Source organism: Brachypodium distachyon, chromosome 1 (assembly GCF_000005505.3).
Source record: "Brachypodium distachyon strain Bd21 chromosome 1, Brachypodium_distachyon_v3.0, whole genome shotgun sequence".
Lineage (NCBI taxonomy): Eukaryota > Viridiplantae > Streptophyta > Magnoliopsida > Poales > Poaceae > Brachypodium > Brachypodium distachyon.
Window position 1 is genome coordinate 29,107,508 of NC_016131.3, and position 27,350 is coordinate 29,134,857.

General features: G+C 43.3%; 4 long non-coding RNA genes across 7 annotated transcripts; 3 read left to right on the forward strand and 1 right to left on the reverse strand.

Annotated features, from left to right (window-relative positions):
- Positions 1-2,998: 2,998 nt before the first annotated feature.
- Positions 2,999-7,315, forward strand: LOC104581486. Of its 3 annotated transcripts, none has more exons than XR_729452.3 (3): positions 2,999-3,406; positions 4,082-6,446; positions 6,635-7,315. It is a non-coding gene; the product is annotated as an uncharacterized LOC104581486 (long non-coding RNA). The 3 variants fall into 3 exon arrangements; XR_002962433.1 differs by having other exon boundaries at positions 6,865-7,302; XR_002962434.1 differs by having other exon boundaries at positions 6,910-7,302.
- Positions 7,316-8,420: 1,105 nt separating this feature from the next.
- On the forward strand, positions 8,421-14,662 carry LOC112270581. Its single transcript, XR_002962846.1, has 9 exons — positions 8,421-10,799; positions 10,884-11,010; positions 11,118-11,216; positions 11,708-11,913; positions 12,006-12,104; positions 12,196-12,878; positions 12,971-13,886; positions 13,978-14,262; positions 14,421-14,662. It is a non-coding gene; the product is annotated as an uncharacterized LOC112270581 (long non-coding RNA).
- Positions 14,663-18,095: 3,433 nt separating this feature from the next.
- On the forward strand, positions 18,096-20,787 carry LOC104581487. 2 transcript variants are annotated; one of them, XR_002963621.1, is made up of 6 exons: positions 18,096-18,170; positions 18,274-18,529; positions 18,613-18,662; positions 18,786-19,494; positions 19,605-19,761; positions 20,495-20,787. It is a non-coding gene; the product is annotated as an uncharacterized LOC104581487 (long non-coding RNA). The 2 variants fall into 2 exon arrangements; XR_002963620.1 differs by having other exon boundaries at positions 18,786-19,761.
- Positions 20,788-25,544: 4,757 nt separating this feature from the next.
- On the reverse strand, positions 25,545-26,113 carry LOC112270183. The gene is made up of 2 exons (XR_002962567.1): positions 25,993-26,113; positions 25,545-25,860 (listed from the first exon to the last, which is right to left on the reverse strand). It is a non-coding gene; the product is annotated as an uncharacterized LOC112270183 (long non-coding RNA).
- Positions 26,114-27,350: the final 1,237 nt, after the last annotated feature.

The window sequence follows — 27,350 nt, forward strand, 5'->3', positions numbered from 1 at the left end:
CAAAAGTCAAATTTGACACATATGTATGTCCAATTTAGCATTGATGCTAAAATTTAGTAGATGATGCCAAACTTGCATGTAGATGTGACTCACGAAAGAATGAATAAATTATTCAATTCTCATATCTCTTCTTCTCCAACCGCACTTTCCCATCAAATCCTCAGATCCAAACTCCGCCATGCCCCACTGCACCACCTCCGCGTGGGCCCCTGAACCTCCTATGCGCCTCCGCGCCCTCTGCGCGCACCCTTGCACTACCTCTCCTGTGCAGCGCCACTGTGGAAGCTCTAAGAGATATAGTTGTGAAATCCCTCCCGTCAGCCTCTCATTCCCCAAATCTCCTAGGCGGCCAGGTCACGGCCGCCGCGTACTCCCACCCTTGACTATCGCTCCGTTGCTGCTCTGCTTGGTGCTGTGTTTCGCGGTGCCGAATAAGGTGCTAATCGATCTCCGCCCGTTGTGGGTGCTAATCGATATGCTGATCAATCTGGTGTTAATCGATCTCTTTCGGAGAACTCACGTGGATCTCATATCTAACGGCTGGAAATAATTGGGTGATGTGGATCGACGTGGAGGCTTCCCTTGGTATCCCTCGTATGGGATTGTCTATTTCTCAGTTGCCTAAGAATAGTTATTTCTTAGTCGACAATCATAACCATCCAATGAAAATTTTCTTCCATCGGAATTACATCAATCTTACACAAAGCTCAATGACTGAATCAAAAAGATTATTAATTATTATCGACTAAAAAATAGTTATTTCTCATATTACTTTTAGTTTTTCATACTCATGTATGAATATTTATGTGACCAATGTAAATGATAGAGTGATTCTAATATGAAAAGATTAGTGCGGTGGATGCTAATATGATAGATCGATTAGAAATATGGGTTTTAATTCCCTTTTTTCTCCATCTGTTTAATCTTCAATTTCATGGTGCACGTGTATTAAAGGAAGCAGCGTTTTGCTAATTAATAGAAAGGATCGAAGGAATGCATGCAGCAGTAGGCCTGAACGCATGCACGTGATAGCCACCGCTAACAGTGGACTTGCCTGCAGCCATGCGTGATTAACAAACTCATCTAGTACGTGAATAATTGGCATGCGACGGCAACCGGACGGCAGTGGAGCGACGCGTCTGCCGGCCGAAGGGATGCGTCGGTCGTGTCTCATGTGGGACTCGGTTTGTTAAGCTAGCGTGACATATATACGGACTCGTGTTTTGTTTTAGAGATTCAACCGAACGTACCGTCAAACGAACGATTTGTATGATTCGTAGATCTCGACTGAAAATAATTGGGATGATGTGGGTCAATATGGAGGCGTCCCTCGATACCTCTCATATTGCTTTTAGTATATATAATAGATAGATGTTCATTGAATTTGAGGATTTTCTGAGAGAAATTTGAGGATTATTGGCACCGATCGATATGGCACTTCTCATGTTTTATTATTGATGTTTTTTCACTAGCATGGTGTCCCACGCAATTGCGTGGGAAACATCTGTAATCATGCATAATTATTTTCTAACTAACTTAGTATGTATCGTTGTGATGTTTACATGATTTGTTAATAAAAAGACATGACTAATCAATCCAATATATCTAGAAAAATAGAATTAATCAATCTCCCAACCCCTATAAAGTACGAAAGTATATGGAGTCAAATTTATTTTGAAGATGAGACAAAATGTTTTATTTACATGCGCATTTATATTAAAATCAGAAGTAAACACTGAAGCTGGTCGCTCAACTTTATCGGACTGATTGATTGTTTGTGGGTCATATTTAGTTTAGTGTTTGTAAATAAAGTTCAGATTATCTACCAACCGTTGGTCTTTACTCAAGATGATTGATCACACATGATATATATATTACATTTGTAAACAAAATTCAAATTCACATGTGAAATTGATGAATCGGTTGTTTGCATTGGTAATCGTCTGTATGCGAAGTTATATTAGTAGGTGGGATTTTTGTGCTAATACATCATGATGCAAGAGTAAAGTTCTACTTGATTATTCTATCGATACTCGGATTAGAGTTAGATCATTTGAGACAACAGTTTGTTTTCAGTGGTACTTTGTAGCGATATTTCTTAAAGACGTGTTTGGTTCGCTGGCAGGTCTTTCACTCATACATGATACTCCCTCCTTGTAAAAAATATTGGCGTATTTGTTTTTGTTAAGACAAGTTTTTGACAAAAATTACTTTAATAATAATGGTTTTTTAATACATGATATTTTTATCAATAGATTCGTCTTCGCTACTTTCTTTGTAGTTAGTATATAATAATTGAATCGATAAACATATCCACTTATTAAATATTGATCGTTAGATATAAAATTCGATTGTCATGTCCACATATTAAATCTTGATCGTTAGATATAAAATTCAATTGTCAAAATAATCTAGATGACTTGGATAAACACGATGCTCCTAATACGTACCATTCTTATGTAATAGATCCGTATTTCTTGATGGCTGGACTCATTTATCGCGGGCATAGTTCAGGCTAACGAATCAATGAGGGACTGCTCGTGTGGTGCTAATCGATCTCACATTCTCACGTTGATCTTTGTTTTGGCGAGAACGCACGTACAGACAAAAAATATATAAAGGCAATTGTTTAATTAGGTTGTGTTGGGCTGGGACTCGATTTCCTCTGGCCGCTAGGTACGTATTTTTTAAGTAACATGTACACATGTACACGTATCGGTACAAATCAATGTGTCTGAGAGAAAAATGTTAAACGTTTTTTAGGCCTTTCGGTGGTTCTTGGATCTCAGATCCAACAATCAGATTAATTGAGGTGACGTGTATCAACATGAATCCTCTCCTCGTTAGCTTTCATATTGATTTCAGTATCTTATATTAATAACTCTTATAAAAGAGCCTTGGGGTGGTGGTCGGACGTCTCACCCTTCCTCGCATGTCTTACACGTGGGACCTTCTTCACTGTGTCTTTCATCTCCCACGCCCCCGCTTGCCCTTCGATTAAAAAATAAATAAAGCAGATCCAGTTATCTCTCCCGTGTGGAGTTACCGGCCACCGCTCGCTGCGCTTCCCTCTGCCCTAACCCACCAAGCGACCATCCGCCCCTCTCCCGCGGAGTCGCCGGCCACCGCGCAGCCCCTCATACGTCCCCCTTGCGCGCAGCCTGTTCTCCGTCGCCCCTCGCGCGAAGCCTGTTCTCCGTCGCCCTTGCGCGCTGCAAGCGCCACACCGCGCCCCGATTCTCCGCAGTGTACATCCGCTGCTCGCCGCCGCCGTCCTGCCAACCTGACTCCTCCGACCTGTGGCGGTTTTCGCCGCGCAGCCCATCCGCCGCTGATTCATGGAGGTCCTCGTCCGTACGGCCTGTGCACCGTGAGCCGAGACGTCGAGGAGGAGCTCAGGAGAGAGGTATCTGCAAATCATTTTCTGTTTTTATGTTTTCTCATACCGTATTGTCTGGGTAGCAGAAAAAAAAATCGAATCGGGTGATGCATAGAATTGAACTGATCTATTTGTCTTGTGCATACTGTCGATGTGATCTCCGTGTATAGATTCAGCCTGTGTAGTCAAATGGTATTTGGTAAACTACGATACCCCATGAACGTATATCATAGCGGTAAAAGGAATTGCTCTAGCAATTGACCACACAGGATCACAGGCTTGAATTGTTCAGCAGCTTGACATCACAGCTTTTCAAGCCTGGCACCACAGCTTAACAGAAGGCATATTCGCAATCCAACAAAATTGTTAAGCTTGACAACACAGCTTTTCAAGCCTGGCACCACAGCTTAACAGAAGGCATATTCGCAATCCAACAAATTGTTAAGCTTGACAACACAGCTTTTGCATAGAGCTTTGATACTGAAAAATCAGTGAAGTTAATCAGTGTTTTTAGCTTCGGACAATGCTGATTTTGTATTTTCTTTCTTGATATGCCACTTTAGTATTAATCTAGAATCTTGTCTTTGTGATTGAACCATACATCGTGTGCTTGTGTTAGTTCAGAAGCTGCTATAGTCCATAACTGTAAACAATCAATTAAGCTGACCATTCTGAGAAGATGCCTTTGTTCTTTTGTATTAGATGGAGGGCTTTTGCTCTTTTGGTTGATGACATGGTCTGGAACCTGTAGTTTGATGTGATGATCACTCATCGCCTGCCGCCATCGCCCAGCCCTCCACTGCCGTCTCAGCAGACCATCATGAGCGGTGGACATTTTATATGCAACTTTTGAATTATTGCATAAGCTTCCACATTGCAGACTTTTTCATGCAGTTTTTTGTATTCAAATTTGGAGATGTTGTTTATTTAGTATTCTTCAGCTTGTGCTAAAGTATTATGCTGACCTTAAGCTATTTGACGATCTGTAATACACATATTCGACATGAACTCAGCAAAATCTTAAATTGTTTAATTGGAAGAATCAAAACTTATAACTAGCCTATGAATCTGGTCCACTGGAGCACATAAACTTGTTTTTTTTTACAACCACAAGATTTAAAGTTGGTAAAGAGTTAACTACTTTCAAGGTTTACTCGTTGATCATGAGTTTTGTTACTAATTGGCACACATTGTAATATCCCCTCTTCTGACCTGAAGGTATATATATACTTTTTAACTTTCTGGTTCTTAGTTGTTTATTTTTCAAATGAACAATAAAATCTGCTTGGTATGGCCTTTTGAGAAGCAAAAGTGCAGGAATTAGTATGTGTTGCAGGAATCAGAAACAAATGTGCATTCAAAATTTCTGGCAAGACAAACAAGAATATGTCATCAAAGAATTCCTAATAAAGAGAAATCCAATAGCTATACGTGAGCGAGCACTCGCTAATCACCTCCAATTCTTCTATCTTGGATTACAAGAAAGATCTGATTTCTCAGTTAAATGTTACTTTTTTTATTTCATAAATTCTTTTTACAAATAAAATTCCTAATGAGCTTGAACCATCTACTTTGTATTAGAGTGGAGTTAGGATGAACATTCATTGTTTACAGAAGCAATGAGATGTTTGTCTCTTTTGATTTGAACTAAACTATAGTTTTCTACATTATTTTTCTGACTTCTACTTCATGTGTTCTATGTCTTCTAGATGAGAAAAATCTCTCGTATGCTTTCATGCTGATTGTATATTAAGAACTTAATTTGAACCCCAAGTCACATTATCTTTTAATTGCTTATGCAGTTTTGTTAATTTGAGTGCTAAGTCCCTTGAACTGTTCAACATTATTATTTTTAATTATATATCGTGCCCATGTGTTAACTTGGAACAATCCAGATTGGTTCTAGGGAGTAACTTCAGATGAACCCGTTTTGCTATAGTATTCCAATCCATATTAGTTGTCACTGATTTAGTAAGATTTTGTACTAAATCAGCGACAACTAATCTGGATCGGAGGGAGTTGTGAAGATGTTCAGTCAGTTTAACTTTTAAGTGTGGATGTTACAATCTCACCGGAGCATTATTTTATTTTATTTTATTTTTAAGTCTGTTGTGCAAGGTTATCGTGGGTTTAGTGCTTTGTTGACATATCAATGTAATGTCTCAGTGGTCCATGCCGAATTGATATAGGTAGGAATTTGAATTCATATATAAACAATATTACATGTTAGCATGTATTCAAGAAATCGCTATCTTTTCATTTTCTCGTATTGTATCTCTCTATGATGAGCCTCTGTGTTCTCTACCTTTCTTAGTAGAGGTGTAACACGTGTAGATATATAGATTTGCTCTCATGAAGTCTCAATATATGCAAAAATTGAACATGTTTTGAGAGTTATATATGTTTTGCAAAAATCAAACAACAAAGAACGTTGTGGTTCCATAATAATGGAAGGTGGTTCCGTAGCAGCGCATGGGCACCTAACTAGTATAATAGATTTCTCAACGAGAACATCAAATTCTTCAAAGCACAAACACATAGAGAAGGGAAAAGGAAGAACAACGTGGACGCCCTGGCAGAATCGAAACGATTGCTACAGTACCAATATTTAAAGTGCAGACCTAGAATTAAATATTAAACAGTACTAGTGACAACACGAAAACACGAGGCACAAAACAAATATCCCCAACAAACACCACAGGGAGACTTTTCAGCGACTAGTCTAGTGCCAGTGCATTGTAACCGAAAGATAAACATCTTATCACTTAATAAGAAGAATGAAGCTGGAAGGATAACTGAAATCAGAAAAGCTTCAGAAGGTTTTGTTTACCTTGTGAGTGCCAAATGGTTGCATGCATGCGTCCTAACTGTTTCGATGCAAGTTTAAACTCCTACCGTGACTCGATAATTAACATTTCATTCCCGGATCCCATTACTCATGTAAGTGTCAATGGAGTTACAGCCTTACAGGTCCACGAGCAACTGTGAACCTACCGTCAATGGTCTTCTTAAGGAGATAAAGTCGGTCCGCAGAAAATTATATTAAGGACCACACACTTCTATCAAGGTAACTGTAACAATTAGTGCCTCATATGCTCATATGGTTATGTTATTCTCTTCAGGCCAATGACAATTGGCAAAGCAGTGGTAGTTGAATTAGACATGTGAAAAATAAGTGCAAGAAGACTGACACAATTACTAATTCCAATGTAAAAAAAACTAATTGAAGTTTATTTGTCCATGAGTGGACAACAGATTGCAGAGTGGGGTGAGGATGAAATAGGCAGTGCAATTGTGAAGCAACTGGGCTAAGTAGCTTCTGGGAGACCAAGTTTCTCACGCTCATTTTGATAGCCTAAACTATATTGGGCTGAATTATTTTATGATATCAATTGCATGTTTCTTTCCAAAGGCTGAAGTAAAGCTGTTCAATGCAAGTCATGGTTCCATACTTTATAATACTCTCATCATCTTTTTTATCACAGGATGAATTTTGCTTCTGTCAACAAAATGATGTTTTTCATATGTAGGGAGTTGTAACTAAGGCCATGAGCCATGATTATGCTCCTCTATATCTGCTGCACTCAGGAACAGTACGTGTTTCAGCTTTATAAACTTCAGATAGTGCAAAGTAAAAAAATAATAGCAAGTCAGTTGTGCACACATTCTATGTATAAGTTGTGGCACATGCAGCCTGTCACAGACTTGGTCTGAGGAGATAGCAGCACTTGAGGAGGAAGTTGTTCGCAGGCAATTGCATTTTCTTTCCCTCTACAAGGCAACATTTGATATATACCTGGGTATCTCCTGAGTGTCTCTGGTCAGGCAATATTTGTTTTGAAAAAATTGAACAGATACTATTGTCTGAAATAGCAAAACGATTTGTATCATCAGTTTCTGGAACAGTTGACTTGAAGAAACTATTTGACCCTTCAATTATTTCAGTGGTATGCTAATTTTAGAAATACCAATTCTTTGTTTGCTGAAAAACAGAGAAGTACGTACTAATCATGCATTACACCCTTATTAGTTGCAATTAATAGACTAGCAGTGGTTAGGAAAGGTGGTGGTGAGCTTGGATTGGCAATGGCTGGAGAAAGAAGTCTCGGAGAAAGGAAAAAAAGAGTGGATTATTGAATTTAGAATCAACCGTTTAAAATCTCACGGCCGTTTAGTATTTTATTAGGCTGTTATAACATAAATTTGTCATGGATTCAACTCTTCAAAAAGACCAAGGTCGAGCTGCTATAGCATTACTTTGTCGCGTAGCAACTCAGGGACACTAGGGATCTGGATCCTCTAACTTGAAGAAGAGAAGCCAGAAGGTGACTTTGCTTAGCAAACAAACATTTCCCGCTAAAAAAAAAGAAAAACGAAATCGCAGGCCTGCTTGGCCACGGAATCGGCGCCATGTACCACGCCGACGATAACGCGCCGCCGTCGGCGGAGCTGCGCGAGCTCCAGCAGTCAGGACCCGTCTATTTAGGCCTTCGCCGCAGCCTCTGCCGCCCCTGCGTGCTCCAGGACCTCGCGCGTGGGCGCTGTGCTCCAGCCGCTCTCAGTCGCCGCGTTCCATCTCCCGCTGCAAGGAATCACGTCGACAAGGCCACCAGACGATGACATGTGAAGGACATTGGATTGGAAGTTGTGGAAATCGATGCTCTGTTCCTCATCTTCCCCAACACAGCAATCAAGCAAACTACACGGTGCTCTTTCTGCACAGAATCCCCAAGCTGTTCTGCCTGCCGGCTGTACGTCGTCGCCACCGACGTAGGCGCCACTTCGTTGTTTTGGTCGACGACGGAGCTCCATCCACTCGTCGCCGGCGGCTCGTTTGTGCCCATGCCTCGCCTTCGTCTCATCCATCGACTCGACCGCGCCGGCGTCCGCGCGTTTGTCGACGACTGCGAATCGCCCATGCCGGCGCCGTCCGCGCCTCCATTCGACTGGCGCACCCATTTCCTTTTTCTTATTTCTTTTTTTTTTTTGGAAATGTCCGTTCGCTGAAGCAAAGTTACTAAGAGGATCCGGATCCGGGACACTAGGCTATACAGACCGTTGGTGGTGAGGACCGTGTGTCGTCGTCCGCCCCTCCGCCTACTCCTCGTCAAAATCAAAGACGAACTCAACAATCCCGGTTTCTCCAAGATTCCCCAAAATTCAATCTCTCAATCCCCCCGGTCTCTCCAGTCTCCTCGTCGCCACCCAAAATCCGATCTCTGTCCAATCTCTTCGTCGCCCCCCCTCTGACTCCTCATCACAGTCCAACGCGAGAGCAGTGGATCCGGATCCAAATCCCTCTCATCTTCCTCGCCCGGGCTCCTCCTCCTACCACCACGCCACCAGCAGCCCAATCCGAGACGAACTCGAGCAATGGGGTGTCCGTTCCACAAAAGATGCTCGATTCCCGGAATCCTCTGCCACGAAGTATCACCAGATCGACATTGCCGTGCCCGAAGTATGCTTGCAGCCGCCGTCTCCTTCGCGCTTGCCCAGCAGGCCAGCAGTCACCTCGCGCTCGCGAACCCACCTCTTCTGAAAGGGGCGGCAGCTCAGAGTGCCCAAACGCGAGCCGAGGGGCAGGATCCGAAAGGGAAGGGCATCGCCCAAACGGCAGAGAGAGAGGGGGAGAGAGAGAGAGAGCATGCAGGAAGGAAAGCAGAATCGGGTGGAGACAGAGAGGATTGGGGAAAACTTGCCAGCCGGCTGTCCCTTCTCCCACTGCTCTGAGCTCCAGCATTTGTAGATCTGCGCGAGCCCTGCAATGCTAAGCATCTCTGGAGCAGATACTCCTCTTCCACCTCCATGCCAGCTTATCCTCTTTTATCTGTTCTGTTTGGGCTGCCGCATCGCCACCCGAGAGATGCTCTGTTCTGTATTCTCTCTTCCCCTCAAGTTTCTGAGTCTTTGTATTTGCACAGAGTTATACTCTGTACTAGGCTAAGTTCGCACATTGTCCATGTAAAGATCATGGTAACTTTCGTCAAAATAAAAGGATCATGATAACAAGGCATAAGATTTAGTAGTTTTCCTTTCAAAATGATCTTCTCTTTGTATTATGGTTTCTTCGAGTCTTGATAAAAGAGCTCATGAAACAAGCTCAGTGATCACTCCTAGAGGTAACTATCTCCATTTTTTATCAGTGCTAACTCCATCTAAATATGATTTAAGAAAAACAATAGGTTTGCTTTTGAGCTTCTTGCTGGAGAGTGGGCAGATTAGTCACCTACTGTTTCCCACCCTGTTCTTGATTAAATAGGCTTTGTTCCAATGTATATAAGATGTTCATACAGGTTAGCCTGTAATGTTTTACCTGATTGCCAAGTTTGGGCATCTTCAGAGTTATTATCAATTTGAAATTATTGTTTGTGGGTTTAGGCATGTTCATGTATCATTCCAGTCAAATAGATAGATGGTTCAGAACTGTTCCGAGTAACGCAGTGGTTTGACGTATAGCATTTAACTTCTTTTGTGCTTTCTGCTCATCAGAATATTTAGGATAAAAATGTGATTAATCAATTAATGTGTGGGGCTGTGTTTTTTCAAAAGATGCAGAATGTTTACAACAAAGAACTCAGGATGAAACCTACTACTGAGCACATGGTGTATATGTGTGTGTCTTGATTGGACATCTATTTTTGGTGCCAAGTTTATTGCATTGAGCCTTTTTTTTTCCGGATAGCTGGATATCTAGAAAGGGACAACGACAAATTATTTTTCGGCATCTAATTGCCAAAGTAATCACACTGAGTTCCCCCATCTTACTCTCTCAGATCTACTCAATAGGTTTAACACATTTTTTGAATGTTCTTTCTGTTTTCTTTTAAATATTTTGAGCAGGCTTGCGTTGCAGAAAAAAAACTAATTTAACAGAGTCTTTCCTACATCAATTTACAAATGCATGAATCTCTTTTAGATGGGACTTGCTTAGTTTTCTTTATAAATTTAGGTCATTATCACTCAACCTAATGATCCATATAATATCTGGATTCTTATGCAAGGGCAATGGTTGAGAAAATTGCATGACAGAAGGAAAAACACAGTGATCGAACGGGAGAAGTGGGCAAAATCGTTCCTCGTGTGTCTTCTTTGACGTGTTCAAGACAATTTTTTTTTCTAAGCAACGCACGGCCATTTCAACTAGTAGTGTTTACTATCCCTTAATTCCCTCGTTAACAAAAGGCTTCGTACGTCGTCTCACCAACTTCCGCACGAAAAAAAACCCGCAGCAAAAACCGTTTCCTCCGTACATTTAAAGGCAATAGATCAATTAGTCCCTGATTACCTCCCGATAAACTAATCCTTAATCCCCAGATTTCCTCCATCTTCCAGCTTTGCATCTCCCTGCACCTGGGCTGCTCGTTCACGACCGCCACCCCTGCGCAACCGTCCGCGATCTGCACAGAACAAACGACGACCGGTGAGTGCTTAATCCATGAATCCATGAAATCAAATCAACCGCGACAGTTAATTTCGAAGCGCTCTGTCTGATCAACCGTGACAGGGCGATTTCAACGCTGGGTTTTCGATTTCAAAGCACTTTGACAGGGCGAGGTCGACCATGTCTGATCAACCGCGACGGCGTCATGCTACATCGCTGCCGCAAGTAATGGATGAAAATTCGACGCAAGGTGCTTTGCAAACTATTATGACCTCCGCTACCAGTTTCTGAACAATGCCAGTTTCTGGATTAGTATACCAATGCCAGTTACTAACAAGGAGACTCATGTACTTACAGGAAGAATTCAAGATGGGTGTACTAATCGCAGCCGTGCTGCTCACGCTGCTCTAGACGACATTACTAACAAGGAGACTCAGCCGTCCATTTCGACACAAGGTAGTTTGCCAATTGGACACAAACTATTATCATGTTCTACAAGCCATACCCAAGCATTGCCTGGCCTACTCTAGCTTCCTTTTCCAGCCTCATATAGTGTGCATGAGATCACTGCTTTTCTGTTCTTCCTCAAGCTTCCTTGCAGCCCACCTTCAAGCTCAACAATCCTCTTCCTTGGCTGCAGCTCACTATCGTACCAAATATGGCTGTGGAGCTTTGAGCTCATAGTTTGTATCTGATGCCATTGAGTCTCCTATACACACTCATAGTTTGTTAAAGTGTTTTCTGTGCCATTGAATATTGTGTTTTACCTTCTTTTTCGAGACATTATGTTGCAACACCATTTGTCTCTTGATCCATGTAATATCCATTTGTTATCCATTACAGAAGAAATGCTTATGTTGCAGCACCACCTGTTAGCATGAAAACATTTATGCTGGCCTTTCCACATTTCTTCCCATATAGACACATTCATCCTGGCCTTTCCACAGTTCAAGGATCCCCAAATGTTAAGGACAAAAAAAACAGGCTAGAAGGGAGCTAGACCAAGCCCGCCGGGATAAGCAAACACCCAAGGAGAGGGGGGCCATAAATGCCCGGCGACGGGAGCAATACAGGTCCCGACGAAATGGTTTGGCATCTGAAGATGTCAGGTCTACTTCTCGCATGCGTGCTCAGAGGTCCAATTTGACACAAGGTAATTTGCAACTTCTAAAAATAGGCTTCCATTACTTTATCGGTGAGCGATGAGCAGCACCCCTGAGCAATACTAACTTTGCAAATTCACAGAGCTTCTTGAAATACCCACCCAGCACCCAAGAATTGAACATCCCACGCAAAGTAATCTCACCTTTCTGAGTGAAGATCAAGATGGACAATTTCCAGATGGTAACCAAGCTGCCTTTGCATATTGACAGAGCTTAACGTATATTGCATAACCATTCCACCTTATATCCATGTTGTGCTGTCCTTTCCACAGTTTGCAGAACACCCGATGACCAGGGAAAAAAAAGAGGCTTCAAGGGAGCGATACCTTGCCTGTCGGGATAGTCAAACACCCGAGGAGAGGAAGGCCATCAACGCCCGTAGACGGGAGCAATATAGAGCCCAACGAAATGGTTTGACACCCGACGAGGTTGTGGCCATAAGGCAACGAGACAGAGCATGCCGGGATAACCAAACACCCGAGGCGAAGGAGGCCAGCGCTGCCCGTAGAAGGGACCGAGACAGATCACAACGAAATAGTTTGACACCAGACGAGAGGGAGAAGAATAGCGCAAGTCGGAATGCAAAACTTGCGGCTAGGAGAGCCACACCATGCCCTGAATCCATCGCGATGCCATGCCCATATCAATCTGCCTCCGGCCAGGCGACAGGCGCTCCGGCTTCGCTTGCCTCCTAGTCGGGGCCTTCATCGCCAACGTTCACCATCGGAACTGACGGCACTGATCAGATTTATGGCCTGCTTCTTTTCTAGGCTCCTTGCTTTGTTGTACACTGACCCATATCACAACACAGGTGACAAGGACGCTTTCCTGAAGCATCTCATGGAGGCCGAGGAAGGAACACCCTTTTCCCGTGTTACATGTGACAAGGACGCCTGCCAGGATGGCTCTTCCAATGAGTTGATGGATGATGAATACTATATTTTTGCTGCTGAATGTACGTACGCCCTATCCTTGCAGTTCTCGAAGTTAATTATAAATGTGTCGAATGGTCATATATAATATTGGTCTCTATCTCCACACCTACAGGTTCTAATATCAAAGACATGGACATCGACGGGCCAGCAGGGGACTCTCGCGTGAGCGATGTCATCGACTCGTTTCATTTCGTCTACTCCAACAAACCCGACAGAACCCATAGCCTGATGGAAGTCGACGACTGCGATCATTGTAAGACTAAAAAGTTTGAACATGAGACCGACGGTTTCTGCTGTCGTGGAGGAAAGATAGAGCTCGCCGAAGCGGTGCCAGATCCTGACCCAGAGCTTATGAGGCTCTGGTCTAACGCTGATGCGGACTCGCGCCATTTTCGGAACAGCATTAGGTTCTTCAACGGTCACTTCTCTTCACGACCCTTGGCGTCAGCCTTGACAACAGATATACAAATATGAGTTCCGGGGTGTACACGTTTCGGGCACACGGAATGATGTACCATAATGTGCATTGTTTCGGGCCTGGGTCGAAGCCAGAACATCTACAGTTCTACTTCTATGACGACAACCCCGGTCTAAGCCATCACGCAGAAGCTACCAGGATACTGGACCAAGATGTGGTCAAAAAGGTGGCAAACATCGTGAGAGGAAACCCCTACTCCGAGACGTTTAGGAGTCTAGGAGCATGTGTGGGCAGCCTCGTAGAGTATCGTATCGACCTAAACACCGACAAGAAGCTAGATCAACGGACATACAATACTCCGATTGCTTCGGAGATGGTGCTATCTGGGTGGAGGGCACCGACTAAGCGAGGAGGTTTCAACGCAGCATCACTCTATACGGGGACAACAACGAGAGGTATGGCATACATGCCACACAAGGCTGCTACGACCCGCTCTTGTACCCGCTGTTCTTCCCAAAGGGGGAGCTCGGGTGGCATCCCAACATCCCCAAATGAGGCGTAAATTGGGAACTTACCCAACGGTCAAGGGTGTCTAGCACCGACGATCCAGGTTGGCCTTCACGACATGATCTAGCACGTCCATTTGTTTATAGCATTATATTACTTTTCTAACTCTCCTCCCACCTTTTTTTATTACGCAGATGGAGGTCATCATCTATGTGTATCTGTCAGGGACTACTACTGTTACAGGTTACAGACGCGACCTGCGATATTCAACCCGATATTGCATGGAGCACGGTTGTTCCAACAGTACGCAGTCGACATGTACATAAAGATCGAGGGCACTAGGTTGAAATGGTTTCGGGACAACCAGCCACTGATTCGAGCTGACCTGTACAAAGGAGTGGTTGATAGCATCACAGCCGGGGAGACTCAAGCGAGCCAGATCAGCAAAAGAATTGTGCTCCCATGGTCATTCCAAGGAGGTGAGAGATGTATGAAGCAGAGGCACATAAGAAAATCCCATTATAATTCCATGCATCCCATTATTAACATCTTTCTTTGACCGCATAAGAAAATCCCGGGATTGTAATTCTTAAATTATTGTATCTTGACATTTTCTTTTACCTTTCTAAATGTAAAGGTCAGGACAGAGACCAGCCCAGATGATGTCGGTGGCATGCATGCAGCCGCCAGAATTCTTACAGCAAGAGGTGGTATGACTTCTCATGCCGCCGTCATGGCACGTGGTTGGGGCAAATGTTGTGTCTCCGGATGTTCCAGCATCCATGTAAATGGTATTGAGAAAGTGAAGTTGTCGCTGCACATATCCAAGAAATGCTTTCTTAGGCACAACGGTTCATATGTCCTTGCAAGAATGGAGAAACTTTCAGAAGTAAGGCCAATGCTTGGTTTCCGTGGTTGCAGGTTTGTTTCTGTTGCCTTGCTATTTGTCTTAAATTCAACATATTGTATTATATCCATTCGATCAACAGAACAAATTCATGTCTATTCTTTTTTATATCTAACACTATTCATGGTTGAATCATTTACTTGGTTGTTTTTCTTCATGTTCTTCATAATGATCTTCATTGTATCTTATTTACTGATGTCGACGATGACAACAACAACAACTAAGCCTTTTGTCCCAAGCAAGTTGGGGTAGGCTAGATATGAAACCCAAATAGAAATTTGTGGAAAATAACAGTAAACACGAAAACAAAGAAAACAATATCAAGGTTCAGGCACATGGATTGCATATTTCCATGGGTCCCTTTTAACTGCCTCCACCCAAGTTAACTTAGGTCGCCCTCTACCCCTCTTTGCATTATCAAAACCCTTTTAAATCCCACTGTTTACAGGTGCTTCAGGTGGCCTCCGTTGGACATGCCCAAACCACTTAAGTCTGTTTTGTACAAGTTTTTCTTCAATTGGTGCCACCCCTACCCCATCACAAATCGCATCGTTTCTGATCCGGTCTCTCCTTGTGTGACCACACATCCACCTTAGCATACGCATCTCTGCCACACTCATTTGTTGGATGTGTTGTCTTTTAGTGGGCCAACATTCTGCTCCATAAAGCATGGCAGGTCTGACGGCTGTCCTATAGAACTTACCTTTCAGCTTTTGTGGGACCTTCTTGTCACACAGGATTCCAGACGCTTGCCGCCACTTCATCCACCCTGCCTTGATCCTGAGGCTAACATCCTCATCGATACCCCCATTGTTTTGCAACATAGAACCCAAGTATCGAAAGGTGTCCCTCTTAGGCACTATTTGCTCTCCTAGAGTAACCTCTTCGTCATCGCACCTAGAGCCACTAAAGTCGCACCACATATACTCGGTCTTAGTCCTACTGAGCTTAAACCCCTTGGATTCCAAGGTTTATCTCCATAGCTCCAGCTTCCTACTGACGCCCACCCTACTCCCATCTACTAGAACCACATCATCAGCAAAGAGCATACACCAGGGAATATCTCCTTGTATATCCTTAGTGACCTCGTCCATCACCAAGTAAAAAATATATGGGCTCAAGGCCGACCCTTGATGTAGCCCTATCGTAATTGGAAATGGATCAGTCTCACCACTTCTTGCGCGAACACTTGTCACAACATTAGAGTACATATCTTTGATGAGGGAAATGTACTTCATTGGGAATTTGTGTTTCTCTAATGCCCACCACATGATCGTCCTTGGTATCCAGTCATAAGCCTTCTCCATGTCAATGAAGACGATGTGTAGGTCCTGCTTTTGCTCCCTATATCTCTCCATAAGTTGGCGGAGTAAGAAAATTGCCTCTGTAGTCGATCTCTCAGGCATAAAACGAATTGGTTTTTAGTGACATTAGTCACGCTCCTTAAGCGATGATCAATCACTCTCTCCCAAAGCTTCATAGTATGACTCATAAGCTTGATACCTCTGTAATTAGGGGCTTTACGTGAAAGTGTGAGTGACGGACACAAAGAAGAGAGAAAAAGATAAAAAGTGACTGACACAAAGGAGAGAAGAAAGATTAAAAATGACTGACACAAGCAGAGAGAAGAAAAGTAAAAAAGTTGGCCTGACACAAACGGTACCTTTCTTGTTAATTAACCGTCTCTAATATAACACAAAGTAAACTAATTGGGTGGCATGTGAGATAAGGGTAGATCGCCCACGTTAGTCGGACCAGTTGTTATAGGCTGTCCTAGTTTGGTCAGGGTCCGACGCTTTTGCAGGTTATAGTTGAAACTAGTCCTTGCAACCTTTTCTGAGAACTTCGGACCAATTTGGGGGTGACGGACCAGTTTGGGGGTGACAGACCAGTTGGTGCCACTAGTTCGACGCGTTGTTTTCAGCACGACACACTGTGGCAGAACCGGCCAATTTAACCTTATCCCAAGTGTACTTGTGAGCCATTTGACACTAAGTACCCCAATTTAACTTCAGGGGAGAAGTCGGAAAACCACGTTTTCATCGCGATCATAAATAAGTGAATAAAGCTTACAGCACTCTTAACCATTTCATACATCATAGAGTTACAAAATCAGAGTTTGTGTAGAACAAGATTCATAAAAGCAGCGAAAGAAGATCATTATACGAAAGCAACAGAATTAAACATTTTGAACAATTAAGCAAGGAGAGACATTGTATTTATTTCCGTTTTTTAAAAGAAATGGAAAGGGGAATGATCCCGGGTTGAAAAAGCAGGAAGAGAGATGTAAGAATGAAACTTCTACGATCGCAGCGCAAGGATTTCCTCGCTGAGCCCACCATATTTATGACACGAAAACTTGGACAGCCTTCCAGCCCTCTCACGCTGCCTGTACTCTCGGCTGTTCGATCGACCACTTGGACGAAATATGCCCGTCTGATCGTGTCCTTCGTCCTACGAGGCTATGAGCTGCTGCTCCGAGAGAAAAATCGACAGCTTCTGGTTAATCGGGCCAAGTGGGCCGTCTGGACCGCTCTGCCCCACGTATGGCCGCAGTGTATTCTCCGCCTTCTGGCTCCCTCTTCCATAGTTCCATCCAGCACCTCCGCCCCCTTTACCTTCCACCACTGGTGCCGATACGATACCCCCGCCGAGTTCGCTGCGCCCTTCGCCGCCTCCTCGCTGCGCCTCTCTCTCGACTTCGCCCAATACGCTGCCGACTTATACCAAGGCCTCTTGCTCTTAGAACCCGTCGTCTGGTCGTGATCTCTCCAAGGGGATCATCCCCCGCTTTCTCGTCCTCGACCTGGCCACCCGCCGCCGCCGCGTGACACGGCGCCTGACGACCGCCGCTGGCGCCGCACCAGGCATCACGTTGGATCCACGCTGTTCTCCCGCGCGCACCCGAGCAAGTTCTGCTTCGATGCCATCTGCTTCGCCATCGACGACGGCCAGCCGCGGGCCTGGGTCGCGTCCGTCGATAACTGCCTCTGGTGCGCGCTCCCGCGGTACAAGGAGCTGCTGGTCTACAATTATTAATTTATTGTGTTGCCTTGTTTCTCTCTAATTTTCAGAGATTGACACTTGATTTCAGAATCGTTTCTCATCTGTTCTACGGACCAAAACAAGATTGGATGCAAGTATATCAGTATATTGATTTGCAGCATTGGAGGCCACAAGCGACAGCATTAATGTTGACTATGGAGATATCGGTGAGGCCTCGAGCAAGGAGGGAAAAAAGAAAAAACCAGGCCTGAGTGTGAGACTGACTTTAAGCTGGGTATGCTTCTCCCTCTTCTCAACTCTATCTCAATACCCATCCATCTCCTCCTGCTATAACACTACCGGTAGGTTTTTAATCTGCTTAGCGTGTTCCAAGCACTAATTTTTGTTTCTTCAAATCCAGGTTCATTGATGCATGCACGCCTTAGGAAATTGGATTGTGTATGGAGAAGTGGCAAGTGGCCCTTCAGGCTTCAGGTGTTAAAGTCGACGTACTTGATAGCATATATATATGCTCTTAATTCATTTCCTACCTGATCAAATGATTTATGATCGAATGTTTTATGTATCTTTTGCACAGATCCTGCAAAGAAGAAATGATTATTGAGTGTCTGCTGCTTCCAGGACATGCTTGATTGAGCGCTTTTTCAGCAACTTGGATATCATATCTAAATTTACCAAGATAGTAAAAATCTCTCTTCACACATGAGTATCGAAAAAAACTACCTACAGGCTACAGCTAATGACCACTTCTTAAATTTACATAATTCTCCATGTACTGCTTCTAGGTGGGCCCAAGAAGAAACCACCTACAGCTAATAATCTTCTTGATCTTGGTATATATTTCTGTCTCGTTTCTTATTTTGCACTACATTTTGCTTTGTTAGTAACATGTAAGATTTTTATTTTCATTTTGTAGACCAACGATAATGGAATCTCTGGTGAACGTGATGAGAGATGCTTTTATAGGTACATACACTTCCTCTATGACCTGAATCTTATATTTGTTTTTCGCTTTAGTCAATGTAGCAAATACTTCCACAGTTTATTAAGATGAATCTGAAGCTTGATCTATGTATTTGTTACTTGCAGATGTGAAAACATGTTCTTTGCAATAAGAGAGGCACGGGGATTCATTGTGTATTAATCTTTTTGGAGGTTTGATCATGAAAAATCAGTGAAGTTTAATTAGTGTTTTGTGTATTAATCTTTTTGGAGGTTTGATCATGAAAAATTAGTGTTTTAACGATTGGGCAGTGTTGATATTCTACTTCCCTTCTTAATATCTGATATTACACTTACGTAAATCTAGAATCTTGCATTTGTGATTGAACCAAACAACAACGTGTGCGTATGTTAGTGCAGAAGCTGCTATAGTACGACATAGCCGGGAGCAACCAATTAAACTGAGCTGCGAGAAGATCATTGTCATCCTTCTGTTGAGGACATTGATGCTTGTGTCCCGTTGTTGCCCTATTATGCTTCACTGAATAACAGTTCAAATTAGCATGGCTGCTATCAAATTTAATTCAGTTTGATGGCTCATTTAATTTTGTTTGATGATTAACTATCAAATTTGATTCACGCTCAAAGAAATCAACCCGTCCGATCGTGGGCCTTCATCCTAGAGCAGCTGCTCCTTGAGAAAAATGCAAGATTTCTGGTTTATCAGGCCGTTTGGACCAAGCTGGCCTGTTACTGGAGCCGTGTTGAGCTGTTGCTGGTCGCTTGGAGATCTCCGGTGCCCACGGAGATGTGCCGATCAGAGGAACTAAAACCAATCTATCAAAGCGGGAGCTCGGTTAGTAAAAAAAAAGCAGAAACGTTGGTCCCTTGGGCTAATCGACCTAAACTATACTGCACCTCGGTCGATCAAAAAGGAAATAACTAAGCCGAAGCTCCGTTCAACAGAAACGCAGTCGTCACCGATTGATATGGCGAGTATCGGTAGAGGATCTGAAGGGGAGATGTCATGGGCAATTGAATTCATTAGTTTGCTTTCAATCAACAAATCACTTGCTCACTATCAATTCCAGTTGGGTGCCGCTCACCGGTGGTCGACAAGGAGGTACGTTACGTACTACCTCCTCCTTCTCAAGTAAAATGGTGTCTACTCCTCTCGTTTGTCTCTAGATATGTGCATCATTTCCTTTCTTCCTACCGTGTAATGACGGATATGTCAATGTGCATCCACTCTCTTTAATCATCCAATCGCGTTAAGGTTATACCTTGACTATCGTTATACTGATACAAAATTTAATCGCGCCAAGGAGCTTAATATGTAAGATTGGGACCTTAAGCATTATGCTTGTTGTAGGTTTGCTTCAAACCTGAAAATTTTAACAAGAGATCATTTCATTTGAGTAGCAATTGTCCAATATGGTACATGCTTGTGCAAGGTTATGCAAATGTCTTGCACATGATTATTAGTTACATTAGCCTTTTATGTCAAATCAGATAAGGAAATAGAATCAGATGATGATATGTTTATTTTAACAATTCAAATGATTCTACTACTATGTTCAATCCACTGAAGTAGAATTTGGTACCCTTGATCTTGGGCAACCTCATTGTCTGATTAAGGACGCATATTAATTCAAATGATGATGCTTAAACAAAAAGCTCTTAATCCCTACCAATCTGACGGCCCTCAGCCATTGACATTGTATTTCAGATATGATCTTATTCAGATCATTCAATAATCAGAATCTTTTGTAGGAATGGATGAATCAAATCTTAATCCAATAGTGTGTAAAATTAAGGTGATTATGCTTACTAATGTGTATATTTTCTTCATGCAGGTGATTTACACTGGACGAAAGTATCTATCTACATCAGCAAGATGTTTCAGTTAAGGGAAAAAGTTCACTGCACAATATCAAATGATTCTCCATTTCTCCTACTAGAAAGATATTTAAATTTATGGACAAGATAGCCAAATAACTAGATCATGTTGAATTTGAAGATCAAACACATTGTCAATAGAGTACTTTGACAGATCCTTGGCTGCATATAAGAAAAATGTAGAAAGTCAGAAAAATTTGTTGAAAATGGAAATTTTATTAGTTCCTCCTATCCATGTTACTTGTCACAACTTTGTCTAGGATTTTATTTTGTGCTTCGGTTCTACGCCCGTCGTTACCTATTGGCTGCACTTTTGAAATCTCCATCAATTATAGTGGACACTTTGCTGCAAAACTAAATAATAAATTGAATTCCCTTTTTTGGTGGTGAAATTTAGATGTTTTCCTTGGGCTGACAAGTTATTGGGTTTGGAGGGTTGAAGGGGCTGAAAGAAGTTCAGCTCGACCCAAAAATGATTTAAAAAATATTGTTGCTTACAATACTAACAAATCATTAATGCAAATGTAACTTTCATTCTTCGAGCCTACAAATATTTGTGGTTCCTGTAATTCTATCGTCGAAACTGACGGTCGGAGCTACGCGCGCCATCATGATCTAGTGTATTGTATCAGTGCACCGCCGCGGGGGTCGGCAGTGCACTCGCCGGAGCGCCGCCGGTGCACCGGTCAGATTTCAGTGGGTCCACGTGAGCAGATCTTGTTGGAATTTAGGATAAGGCAAACGCCTAAACTACATTAAATTCCTGGAAAATCTCAAAAGCCCATTCATCGAGTCGGTCCGTCCGGATCGTTGCTTATTCTTTTGGCAGTTGGAATATGTTGCGGACGCGTAACAAATCTCGATAATTGCGGAGTCGATATAGGTTTCCTAAATCAACGTCGGTTGGTTTCCTAAATCAACGTCGGTTGGTTTCCTAAACCGAAGGTTTCCTAAATCAACGTCGGTTGGTTTCCTAAACTGAAGGTTTCCTAAATTGATGGTTTCCTAAACCGACGTCCGCATGCGTGCCTATATAATAAGACATTCCCGGCCTCAGAACGAATACGCCAAAATCCGTCGTTGCACCCACGATCCAATCTCGCTGTTCGATGCCTTCTGCTACTCCATCCCGCTGACTACGTGCATAGCTCGCCGGGAGAGCAGGCCTCCGGAACCCCGCCCTTCGAGATCCTGCCCGGGAGACGGTCGATAAGGTTTTTGGATTGTTGAATAATTAGGTATTTTTGATGAATATTTAATCCAGAAAATCAAGGCTAAAAACATGTAGCATATTATGTCGTGCAAACTAGACCACCTATGTTTTAGATGGCTCAATTTGCTGCTACTTTGAAACCACCTATGTTTACTGGACTGCACTTTAAGAGGTGGTAGTATAAATGTCACATGTGTCTTGTGGCTGTGGGCGCATGGTGGGCGGTACAACACGGGAAGACTCAAACGGTTGCTCCTGAGCAGCTGTATAAAGAGGCTTGTGTTGTAGTCGTTGGCGCGATCCTAAGTGTGCTGGGAGATAAGCTCGTTGATGTTTATCTGCACATTCAGGATGCTAAAGAGCTGCGGGATGCGCTCGACGCAAAATTCGGCGCATCTGATGCTGGTAGTGAGCTGTACGTCATGGAGCAGTTCTTTGACTATAAGATGGTTGCAAACCGATCTGTAGTCGAACAAGCTCATGAGCTACTGACTATGGCTAAGGAACTTGAGCAATTCAAGTGTCCACTACCGACAAATTTGTTGCCGGGGGCATCATCGCCAAGCTTCCTCTCTCGTGGAGGAACTTTGCTACTTCTCTAAAACACAAGAGACAGAAAATCTCTGTGGAGAACCTGATCGGGACTCTTGATGTTGAGGAGAAGGCGAGAGCCAAAGATGCTGGTCCCAAAGGCAATCCGGTGGAGGGTACGTCCACTGCCAACATGGTTCAGAGGAACAACCATAACCACAACAACAGTAACAACAAGGGAAAGGGATTCAGCATGCCTGGTCCCAAGAACACTACCACTTTGAAGAAGAAGAAGAAAAAAGGAGGCAACAAGGACAAGGATCGTTGCTTTGTGTACGGAGGACTTAGCCATTGGGCGAGTAACTGCAAAGAGCGCAAAGGAGGACAGATACGGCAAAAGTTTACCAATCTGACTATTGGCAACAATGAAAATGCAGGCCGGTATGGTAATTCATTTACTGTATTTTTTGTATGTCAATCCACCGGTTGGTGGGTTGATACAGGTGCAACTATTCATGTGTGTGCTGATATTTCCTTGTTTTCTTCATATCAAGCCATCAGGTCCTTAGTGACGATGGGGAACGACGCTCATGCTTCTGTTCATGGTGTTGGCTCAGTGGATCTGAAATTTACTTCGGGGATGATCGTGCAGCATGTGCCCTCCATTCAGAAGAATCTTGTTAGTGGAACACTCCTTTGCAAGGACGGATTTAAGTTAGTGTTTGAGTCCAATAAAGTTATTGTGTCTGATTATGGACAATTTATTGGTAAAGATTATGAGTGCGGAGGCTTGTTCCGCTTATTCCTTTCGGATTTTTGTAATAAGGTCGTGAATAGTGCCAATTCTATTAACAATGAGTCTAATGTTTGGCATTCACGACTTTGTCACATTAATTTTGGTTGCATGACGCGGTTAGCAAATATGAGTTTAATCCCTAAAATCACCGTGGCTAAAGGTTCGAAGTGCCAAGCTTGTGTGCAAGCGAAGCAGCCTCGCAAGCCTCACAAGGCGGCGGAGAAGAGGAACCTAGCACCGTTAGAGCTCATACATTCTGATCTTTGTGAGATGAACGGTGTGTTAACCAAAGGTGGAAAATGTTACTTTATGACTTTCATTGATGATGCGACTAGATTTTGCTATGTGTATTTATTAAAATCAAAAGATGAAGCATTGCATTATTTCAAAATCTATAAAGCTGAAGTCGAGAATCAACTTGAGAAGAAAATCAAACGGTTGCGGTCTGACCGCGGTGGAGAATATTTCTCCAGTGAGTTTAATTCATTTTGTGAGGAACATGGCATCGTCCGTGAGAGGACGCCTCCCTATTCGCCCCAATCAAACGGGGTTGCTGAGAGAAAAAACCGCACGCTGAATGACTTGGTTAACGCCATGTTAGACACTGCGGGTTTATCTAAGGCATGGTGGGGGGAGGCTCTATTGACTTTGTGTCATGTCCTAAATCGTGTTCCCACAAAAGATAAAGAGATCACACCATACGAGCTATGGGAAAAGAAAAGACTCACACTTTCTTACTTACGGACTTGGGGTTGTTTGACGAAAGTCAATGTGCCAATTACCAAGAAACGTAAGCTTGGACCCAAAACCGTTGATTGTGTCTTTCTTGGCTGCGCTCCTAGGAGTGTCGGCTATAGATTCTTGGTTGTAAACTCTGGAGTACCCGACATGAGCGTCGGTACAATTATGGAGTCCAGGGATGCTACATTTTATGAGGACATATTTCCCATGAGAGATCTGCATAGCACATCTAGAGAGGATCATGATATACCTGTTGAACCTGACAGTTCAGAGGAACATCAAGATCATGATGTAGCTCCTGAACCCGCCATCCCAATTGAAAATCTTGAACAAACGCTTGTTGAGATTCCTGAGGAGGATGACAATGAAGCTCCTACGAGGAGTAAGCGACAAAGGATTGCAAAATCCTTTGGTGATGATTTCATTGTGTACCTTGTGGAAGACACTCCTAAAACCATTAATGAGCCTTTTGCATCTCCGGATGCAGACTATTGGAAGGAAGCCATTCGTAGTGAGATGGATTCCATCATGGCTAATGGTACTTGGGAGGTGGTTGACCGTCCGTACGGGTGCAAACCTGTAGGATGCAAGTGGATATTCAAGAAAAAGCTTAGGCCCGATGGTACTATTGAGAAGTACAAGGCGCAGTTTGTGGCCAAGGGTTTTACTCAGAAAGAAGGTGAAGATTTCTTTGATACTTACTCACCTGTAGCTCGATTGACCACAAGCAGAGTATTACTGTCACTGGCTGCCTCATATGGTCTGATCGTCCATCAAATGGACGTCAAGACAGCTTTCCTTAGTGGAGAGTTGGACGAGAAAATTTACATAAAACAGCCAGGTGGATTTGTAATAAAGGGTCATGAAAGCAAAGTGTGTAAGTTATTAAAGTCTCTATATGGACTGAAACAAGCTCCTAAGCAAAGTCATGAGAATTTTGACAAAACTTTGACATCTATCGGCTTTGTTGTTAACGAAGCTGACAAATGTGTATACTACCGCCATGGTGGGGGTGAGGGAGTTATACTCTGCTTATATGTCGATGACATACTAATATTTGGGACTGACCTCGAAGTGATTGAAGAGGTTAAGGCTTTCTTGTCGAAGTGCTTTGACATGAAAGATCTTGGTGTAGCCGATGTCATTTTAAACATCAAGCTTGTGAGAGGCGACAATGGTGAGATTACTCTGTTGCAATCTCACTATGTGGAGAAGATATTGAGCCGTTTCGGCGATGCTGATTGTAAACCTTCTCCAACTCCTTATGATCAAAGTGTTCTGCTTCGCAAGAATCACAGAATTGGAAGAGACCAACTGAGATATTCTCAGATTATTGGCTCGCTCATGTATTTAGCTAGCGCAACTAGACCTGACATCTCCTTTTGCTGTGAGCAAACTGAGTCGGTTCACTAAGAATCCGGGAGATGATCGCTGGAGTGCACTCGAGAGGGTAATGCGCTACCTAAAGGGTACAATGAGCTATGGTATACACTGTACTGGGTACCCCAAGGTACTTGAGGGCTATAGTGATTCAAACTGGATATCTGATGTTGATGAGCTAAAGGCCACGAGTGGATATGTGTTCACACTCGGAGGGGGCGCTGTTTCCTGGAAGTCTTGCAAGCAAACGATCTTAACTAGATCAACAATGGAAGCAGAACTTTCAGCGTTAGATACATCCACGGTTGAAGCCGACTGGCTTCGAGAGCTCTTAATGGACTTGCCGTTTGTTGAAAAACCTGTACCGGCAATTCTTATAAACTGTGACAATCAAACTGTGATAGTCAAAGTGAACAGTTCTAAAGACAACATGAAATCATCAAGACATGTCAGAAGACGTCTGAAATCTGTCAGAGCAATGAGAAATGCCGGAATAATAGCATTGGGGTATATCCCAACGGCTAAAAATCTGGCAGTCCCTTTACGAAGGGTCTATCAAGGAATGTGATAGAATCTGCATCAAGGGAGATGGGGTTGCGACCCACGTGAGTTACCATGGCGGTAAACCAGCCTATGTGATCGGAGATCCCGTGAAGTACGACCTGAGAAACAAGTCATAGGATGCATTAATCTCGTATGCTGTATGGTAGGTTGTTCAACTTAATGTGTTCTGATGCGTTGCATTAATTTGTAAGAGAGATACTGTCCTACAGAGTAGTCTCGAAAGAACACACCTATATGAGCCTGACTGTTGGTCGCAGTCTATGAGATTTGTGTGGTCTTTAGTCAGCTCATGAAAAAGGCCTGGAGAATGATTTATATGCTCCACACCGCGTGGTAGCTTTCGGCAGCCCTGTACCAGACAACAACTTAGTGAAGCTCTAACACAGAAAACTGACAATTCAAGGTCTTGTCCATTGTTCAGTTGTGCATGATTGTAGCTATTTGTTTAGGTGGATGTTCAACCTTAACCGGTCTCCACTGAAACGCCGGTATATCAAAAACAGAGTTTTTGGATCAACGGCATTCTTATATGCTTATGAGATATTGTGGGGGATTGTTGAAATTTAGGATAAGGCAAACGCCTAAACTAAATTAAATTCCTGGAAAATCTCAAAAGCCCATTCATCGAGTCGGTCCGTCCGGATCGTTGCTTATTCTTTTGGCAGTTGGAATATGTTGTAGGCGCGTAACAAATCCCGATAATTGCGGAGTCAATTTAGCTTTCCTAAATCAACGTCGATTGGTTTCCTAAACCGAATGTTTCCTAAATCAATGTCGGTTGGTTTCCTAAACTCCAAGGTTTCATAAATCAACGTTGGTTGGTTTCCTAAACCGACGTCCGCATGCGTGCCTATATAATAAGACGTTTCCGGCCTCAGAACGAATACGCAAAAAATCCGTCGTTGCACCCACAATCCAATCTCGTTGTTCGCTGCCTTCTGCTACTCCATCCGACCGGCTGCGTGCACAGCTCGCCGGGAGAGCAGGCCTCCGGAACCCCAACCTTCGAGATCCTGCCCGGGAGACGGTCGATAAGGTTTTTGGGGAGCGTTCTTACGCGACTGCTTGCTTCATCACACCTCTTCCTCATCGGCTTCTTCGTCACCATGGTCAACAACGGTGATCCTGCGGCTCAGGGTGCCGCTCAGGCTCAGGTTCAGGCTGCCGCTCAAGCTCAGCACCAGCAGGCTGCTCAACTCCAAGCACGGCAGCAGATCGAACAATGGACGACTGCTGCTGTCCAGATGCAAGCACAGGCGCTCGCAGCTGCCCAGGAGGTTGGCAGGTCGGCTGCTGCAGCTGGCGTGAACATCGACGCCGCTGGACTCGTCACCGATTTCAACAAATTCATCAACAAGGAATCAACTCAGGAGAAGTGCACTTTATTGTACGTAATCTGCTCTTTCTTGTTGATTTTATTCAGTAGTTATATTATGCATGCTGTGGAATTAGACGAGTTTTATCGCTTTGCGTTGCTGTTTAGTTTGTTTAGTTTGCATGACATAATATGCTACATGTTTTTAGCCTTAATTTTCTGGAGTAAATATTCATCGAAAATACATAATTATTCAACAGATCTTGCGTTGGG